Raw genomic sequence first — 8342 nt, 5'->3', positions numbered from 1 at the left:
TTCCACCCATCGGCATCGGGAAGGTGCTAGGGTCCCCAGGAATCCTGAGGCCAAGATTCTGTCTGTAATTCTAAATGTGTATCCATGGCAGATGTTGAAGTGTACCTTACACACCAAAAAAGTGGCTTTGGAGCAAGTTTCTTATACACGAGAGGAAGACAGAATACAGAGGAGTGGGAACTGGGGATGCGGAGTTAAAGGGTTAGAGGCAATTTTGCTCGTAGCCTCTGAGTCCTGAGTGGTTCAGAGCCAGTCCTGCAGCTGGTTTTACTCATCTTACTGGAATGCCAAAATCCTATGGGATGGAATAACTCCTTGGCTTCAGTGGTCCTCAAGAATACTTAAACCTTAAACTGTAAATCAGACCAACTGGCTGAAAGTGGAGGCATGGTCCCTGCCTGTCATTTCCCCATCAGAGCACCAAATCTTTGGTTTGGTTCTTAGAGGCTTTTCTGCTTCAATCAGCCCCATGCTGAAATACCTACCCTAGAGAGAGTCTATCTTATAAGTTTTGAGCATACCCAAACCCAAGCTCTAATGAAGGAACTATTTGTGATTTGGCTTTGGGAGATTATTGGTGGGTGAATCAAGATAGGGTCGGAGAGTCCACAGTGACTCTCCTGGGTTTCAGCATCCTTGCTGTAATCCTGATAGGGGTCTCATGCTGATCCCACAGATGGGAGGACTGCTGAGTCTCTATAACTGACAGCAAAGAAAGACATTAGACAATGCCACCGTGAGAAAGACCTGTAGTGGCCATGGTTTCTCCAGAGACTCCTCCAGTCTCTAGTCTTATCCCCCTCCCATTGCCTTACTACTCATCATTGAGGAAAAGACCTCTAGAGACTGTGCATATTTTACAGATGGGAGAAAAGAGGCACAGAGAGAGGACAGGTCACTGGTATAAGGTCACTGGAGAGTTGGTACCTAAACTAGGATTTGAACCCATGTCTCAGGATGCCCAGGCTGGCGTTCTTTCTGGTCATCTTCTCTGGCTTTCACTATAACCATGGAGAACAGCCAGGAAAGCAGCAAGAGGGCTCGTGAAAGAGTCAGGCCCTCCCTGACTACCCAGGGAGACTGTAGGCTGCCCTTCCTGCTCGGCAGCGTGGTCCCATCTCCTCTCTTGCCTCCTCCCTGGGACTCAGTCTTAGAAAGCCAAAGTTTGGCTAGAACAGCTCTCCTTTGTCTACTCCACCCACAGAGATATAGGGGATTTAGGAAATGGAACGGGAGCACAGTGATTTTAAAAAATTGCTTTGAGACTTTGAGCATATCCAGATCCACGGTTGCCATTATTATCCTCATTAATTAGGGGCTAGCTTGGGAGTAAGAGGGGCCCAAAAGGCAAGGCTTCTGAACCTCACTCTCCTGCAGCCCAAGCAGCTCCGCTTTCATCTGGTTTTCTCTGGAGCTGCCCAGAAACCCTCACTGTTGAGATGGTTCGGTTTGAACCCCCCTGGTATGACATGGACCACTGATTTCCAGCCTCCCTCCCACCTCTTCTGGTGACTCAGCAGAACCCCATGTTTGGCTGGGTTTAAATACCACTCGTAATTTCTGTTGTGTAGATTAAAGGCATATGCTCTGAAGTCAGGACAACCTGCTTTTGAAGCTTAGCTCCAGGAGACCCCCCTTTGCCTCTCTGAGTCTCAGTCTCCTCACCTATAAAGTGGAGTTAGCAACTACGGCTGCGAAGCACTGTCGTGATGGCTGAACGAATCGTATGCCAGGAGCTCATCGTGATGCCAGGCTACATCCAAGTAATTTCGATCCACCATTGCCATTACGATTAGTGCAAAGAGCCCTCAGGCAAGATCAGGAGGCCTGGGTTGTCATCGAACGCTGCCCTGTCCTCACCAGGTAGTCTTGGCCAGTCACATCCTTCCGGTGCCTCAGTTTTCCCATCTGTGAAATGGGAATCTCACTTCCTGCTTTGCCCCATGGTTCCCAGGTGAGGGTCAAATGAGATCACCACCACAACAGCATACTTTGTGACCCTCAGGTTGCGGGGAGGGGTTTGCCCAAGCCTGGGAAGGAGCCCTGGAGCTTGCACCCTGCTCCTGGGCGTGCCCTGGACAGAGGACGGGATCCCTGAGGTTAGATGCTGTGTGGGGGTCAAAGTCCCAGGACTCTCAGCCTTGACGAAGGTTTCCAAGCTCAAACTTGGCCTCCGAACAGCAGAGCTGCCTAAATTCAAAGAAGAGTAGGGAGAGGGGGCCGTCTTACTCATCCTGTGTCTTGAAACATGGTAGTTACTCAATAAATGATCTTTGGATGAAGGATGAGATGTGTGGCCGAAGCAGGGCAGATCTGGGCAGGGACAGGAGCTGGGAGACTTTTCTGGTCCAGAAAACCAGGGAACAAGGTCCTGAAGCAGAACAGTGACAACGAAATGGTTTGAATGGCCCCAGCGACTTGGAGAAGGTGGCCGTGGCACGTTTGGGTATGAGGAATGAGAGCGGGTAGAGGGAGCACAGGTACAGCCTGAGAGAGCGGGAGGAGGATGTAAACTTCCCCAGGGGGCGGATGAAAGTGCAGACCGACAGGTGAGATGTCAGCATTCAGGGGAGGCAGGGCCCAGAATGGGCAGGGCTTAGAGCCACCCCAAGACTCCCCTAGGGCAACTGCCTGGCTTGTTTTTATCAAGCCCAGGCCAGGCCAGTTTCTGCATTTTCCTTCTTTTGAGTCACCTCCTACTTGGAAAGTAACTGGGGCTGGGAGTTGACAGCTGAGCTGACAGTCACAGTTGTCTTGTGCCTCAGTGCAGGGGGAGAGGGACAGAATCTTGGGGTTTGGGGGATCCCTTGGAACAGCCTACAAGTAAGTCAGGCCGCACTGGGTTCAGGGCTGAGCACCAGATACCTGGGTCCTAAAACCAACTTTGTTTCTTGCTTGCTAGGTGACCCTTGTTCTCTCCCAGCCTCAGTTTCCCCGAATGCACAACCAGAAGGGTAGATGAAAGCAATGTTCCTCAAAGTCTTTTCCCCCAATGCACCTGTGCAGCTTACTAAATAAACCCAGATTCAAGTTCCCCATCCTGAAGCTACTGAGTCGGAAGCTCTGAGGAGCTAGGTCGGGGTGTGGGGGTGTGCTGGGAACTGCATTTGACATGCTGTCCTGGGGAGTCTGTGTTCACCAGGACCCAAGGCACAGTGATGAAGCGGAAAGATCTTTATTGTGGCCTCTGAAGACATGGTCCTGATGTTGCCATACTGTCCTGGCATGTGGCCCTGGGCTAGTCCCTTTGCCTCTCTGGGCCTCAGTTTCCCCATCTCCAAATAGAAAAAGCTATCCTTCGATCTGCAAGGGGGTGGGAGGTTGTGTTTCCTGAGCACCTGCCAGGAGCCCAGCAGCCCATGCCAGAGCTTTCAGGCCAACTGTGTCCTTGAGTCACAGAATCATGTGCAAAGTGGAAAATTTAATCCTTTGAGAGCAGGCATGGGTGGCACTGGTGGAGTGCCTGTGTCCAGCAAGTGAGCCTCAGGCTGTTACAGGAAGAAGGCACAGCTGGGAGCTCGGGATGGCCCTCTGTGCCTGAGCTCAGACCGCAGGGCATGGTGGTGGGGAATCTCAGGGGTGCAGGCCTCCGGCTGGGTGGGCAACTCTCTCACACAGGGTGGTGCCGGGAGAAGGAAATAGTGGTGTATGGTAGACTAGGCCTATCCCAGTGGTCTCTTCTCTTCCCTCAAGGCCTTGACTGAGGCTCCAGCCTTTCCTACCTTGTCCACCTCAGCATATCTAACACCACCATCAGGTTCCTCTCCTCCTCAAGAACCTTCCATAGCTCCCCACTGCCTACAGGAGAAATCCCACACCTTTCAGCCAGCCTTCCAGGCCCCGATCTCCTGTTGCTCAACTGCTCTGATCAGACTTGTCCCTTTTCTTTTCCCCAAACCCTCTCAGCTTTCCTACTTCTGTGCCTCTGCTCACTGGGCTGCAGCGAAAGAGAGCGGGCTCTGAAATAAAAAGCGGCCATGTTCCACTTACCTGCGTGCGAACTCGGGCAAGCAAGTCACTTACCCTCTCTGAGCCTCACATTCTCATCTATGACGTGAGAACAACACCCTTCATCCTCCAGAATGGCTGCAAGGAATTCACAAGGTAAGGAGTGAGAAATGCCTGCCACAGCTCCTGGGACTCGCTAGGCATTTGCTGCACGGCGGCTGCTTTCCCATCCATCCTCCTCCCTCAGTCAAACCTGACCTGCGTTAGCTGGTTTAAACTCGAAAGGTCACTTCTCCCCTTCATGCTTTGCCTGACCCAAAGACCAACCCAATTACGCCAGAAATCGCAAGGTTATTTTTATCCAAGGAGCCCTGGAGTGGGACTGTGGGTCCTACCTGCTCCAAGATTCCCACATGGTTTTGAGGAGACCATGGCCAGAAGCACTGGGATAAACAGGGCAGAAAAAGAAGAGGCCGTTTTGGGCTGGGATGGCGCTGGTGCAGGGGAGGGAGAGCCACACAGAGCAGAGCTTCTCCTGCAGCTGGAGCAGCGTGGAGTGTGGGAGCCATGCCAGGGAGCGGGGTCCACTGCTTTCCAGATGACGTCATCATCTGGAAACCAGAGACCCTCCCCATGGGTGTCCCACCAAATGGGCTAACGGAATACAGAGATGACCACCACCTCCAGGCTAAGCCAACATGCAGAAAAGTGTGCATGGCAACGCACAGACACACACACATGCGCGTGCGCACGCACACACACACACACACACATGCACACACACACTATTCAGCCTTCCTCTTGCTCTGCCAATTGCTTGTTATCCCCATAAGACCACCACCACCACCCCATCCCTCCCCACCACCCCCACAACGAGAATAGTACTTTTTCTAGTCGTCAGGCTACAACTGAGACTTTAGGTGTGGGGTTGAAGGTCAGGGTGGCGAAGCTAGGAAAGAATGAAGTGAGCTTCACAGGCGGTAGACACAAGGCTCCACGACATTGTGACAAGACTGCTGAAGTAGCCATTTTAATGAACCTGGAAGGGCCTTTGAATAAATGAGGCTAACAGAAGGGACACTATGCAACTTCCAAAATTAAATCATAAAAATTTTGCGCCCTTGGGACACTTACTTTTTGAATCCGGCATGTGAACAGGCCACATACAGGTAGGTGTTCTGGTTGACAGCCCCTATCACCCACCACGCCGTCAAGTCTCTCCCAGCTGTTCTTCCCAGCTGGGACATACTGGAGCAGAGTTAAGTTGTCCTGACCCCCAGGATCTGGGAGGAAACTAAAATTATGTTTTAGGCCACTAAGTTTTGAAATGGTTTGTTACTCAGGATTAGTAGCAACTAAGTAAGATTTTTTTCGAGGCTTCTAGAATGTTTTTTGTCAACTATAACTGAAGTGGATTTACGTGAGAAACCTCACTGCATCTCTTGCGGTGAAATCCGCTGCCACCCAGTGCTTCCAGGAGCCCTCCCCACTCACACGCAGACCCGGAACCCCTGCAACTTGGAGAAGCATCCATGGTCTATCAGTGAAACCTCAGTATCATCCAGAGCTGGTGGAAATGCTTAGCAGAGGCTCTTCTCCCTGCTAAATTTAAAACAACCATTCATTTGATCTTGCCATTGTCACCTCAGGATACAGTGGCCGTCAGGAGGCCTGAACAATCAGGCTAAGTGTCAAAGACTGCCTTGTGAGTCAGCAGCACAAATCTCATCAGGCCTCAGGCCTGTTAGTACCTGTCACTTCCCCAGAAGTCCAAGCATTCTAGACCTTCTATTGTCATTTAGACCCTCAACCCCTTGCTACTCTGCTACGAATTCTAATTGACCCAACTCTGTCTCTTCCTCCTTCTCTGTTCTTCCAAATCTTTCCGTTTTCTCACTTTGAAAGAATATCTGAGCATGTCCTTTGACTTTTACAAAATCATAGCCAATCGAACGACTTTTAAGAAATCATGGCAAATGAATGATTTATAACTCAAAAATTTCCCCAAAAGTGTAAAAATTCTTCTTAAGAATTGTCTACCAGAAAAAAAATTAATGAAGGATGTGGGTGGGTTTCAGTGTCTGAGGAAGGGGTGTGAGGAGCCTACGGAGAACTTCACTGCTCCTCCCCCAGCAGAGGACCATGGGATTGATGGGGTCGGAGAGGGAGGTGGGCGTGGACCCTGCGGGGCCTTATGGGCAGTGGCGAGGGGTCTGCATTTTGCTGTGGGTGCCACAAAAAGCCCGTGGAAGGGCTTGAAGCAGGGAAGGGAGGTGTGTAGTTTAAAAACTCAACCCTCTGGCCACTGAGTGGAGAATGGATAGTAGGGGCGAGGGGGAAAGTCGGGGGGACCAGTGAGGAGGCTGGAGCTGTGGTCCAAGGGAGAGATGATGGGAGCAGGAACAGGGTGGAGGTGGAAACAGAAATAAATGGATGAATTCAGGAGGATTTATAGGAGGTGATTCTAACGTAGTGGAAGTAGGGATAGCGCAGCCGCGACCCACTGGCCTGGGACTTAAGCTCTGGGCTCTCTCCTCAGATGCTGTCCTCTAAGGTGGGACTTTCTCCCCATTAGCCCTTCTCAGGGCGGGCTGGACAGGAAGTCCCGCCCTACTCTTCTCTGAGCCCCTCGAAGGAACTAGGGTTAGGATGTTACCAAGGAGAGGAGGAGAGACAGAGACCCTGGACTGGGGATGGGGAAAGGCGAATAACTGTAAAGGCCCCCAGAGGGGACTCCGATGATGTGTTTCCTCCTCAGAAAGGTTTTCCCCGACCACCCAGAGTTTCTCCCCGTCCCTGATATGTGTCCCTGTTCATTCCCTTTATAGTTATCGAGACAATCTCAAAATAATCTCTTTGTTTACTTATTTACTTATTATTTTATTAGCCCTTATTATTTAAGGTCTGTCTTGTGGACTAGAATTTAAACTTCACAACAGTAGATTTGGTAGGCACTCAATGAATGAATGAATGAATGAATGCATAAATGATGCAGCCAGGAATCCAGTACTGATCCAGACAACACAATAATTTAGATCCCTGATATTCAAGTGAAAGAAAAAAACAAAATGTGGAAGGGAAAAAGTCTTTTTAAAATCCCAGTGAGGGAAAAAATATTTTCATTGTGTAAAAGGGACTCGATTAACCGCATTGCTAAGCACCTCAGAAAAGACTACCTATTTTAAATATCCTCAAACTCATCTTAGAGTGTAATAATAATAATAAATTATATTTATTATTATATTACAATATATCATATTAATATTATTATCCATTTTACAAATGGGGAAACTGAGAATCAGAAGGCTGAGGGCCTCATCAAGTCGACCAAGTGACAGGGAATTTGAACCCCATCTTTCTAACTCCCAAATTCTTGCTCTTTAACGACTTCCTGATGCCAGAGTTGAGCCCAGTGATGTACAAGGCTATCCTGCAGGCAGGGAACCTCTCTGCGGAAAGCTGTCTGATTGTCATTATATGAAGAAACTGGCTATTTCCCTCACTGTCCAGCGGATAAGGTTTCCAGGAGCCTTGGGGTGGGGGTTAGGGGAGCATTACTCTGAGCCGACAACACATGGCCAAGGTCTAGGTTTCACTGAAGGTACAGTCACTGGGCTTCGTTTCTAGAAATCAAGGACGTGCTCATAAAGAACTGATCTGGGAGCCTCCTTGCTCATTTTTTAGGCTGCTGCAGCATCTGCGCCTCCCCAGCTTGGACCCGAAGGCATGAAGTGCTTGGTATTTCTGCAGAATCTCTATGGCAACAGGAGGCTGGTTCCCCCTTGGCCACATGGCCAGTCTCCAGCTACCCAGGAGGAACAGGAGAGTGTGGAGGACATTACTTATGCTCACCAGCATACCTGACGTTCCTCCCTTTCCTGAGCATAAGATCACACTTCTCCACCCCTTGAGGGCAGGCAGGGTCATGCGACCTGCTTTGGTCAATGAAGTGTGGCTGGCAGTGATGTGCCTCTCTTCCTAGTAGAAACATTGAAGTGCTGGTGTGTAACTCTGTGCTTTCTTTACTCTGGGGACTGCACAACCCTGGAGCCAAATTCAGCCTTGGACTTCCTCCTGCAACTTATGAACAAAGGCAGTGTGGTGAGTGGTTAGGGCATGGGCCCTGGAGCTAAATCATCAGATTCAAATCCCAGCTCTGTCACTTTGCAGCTGTGTGACCTTGGGTAAAGCACTGCATTTCTCAGTGCCTCAGTTTCCCTATGTGCAAACTAGGGACCATCCTGGTACCTACCTCATGGTGCTCTCATGAGGTTAAATGAAATCAAGTCCCACATTCTCAGTGCAGGGCTTAGTGGGTGCTCAATAAACATGAGCTCTTAGGAGGATGGGGCAGAAAGTTACCCTTTTTTTGCCCCTTTTACCTCTTTTACCTC

This window comes from Pteropus alecto, unplaced genomic scaffold, assembly GCF_000325575.1.
Source record: "Pteropus alecto unplaced genomic scaffold, ASM32557v1 scaffold45, whole genome shotgun sequence".
NCBI lineage: Eukaryota > Metazoa > Chordata > Mammalia > Chiroptera > Pteropodidae > Pteropus > Pteropus alecto.
This window is presented reverse-complemented; position numbering follows the sequence as displayed.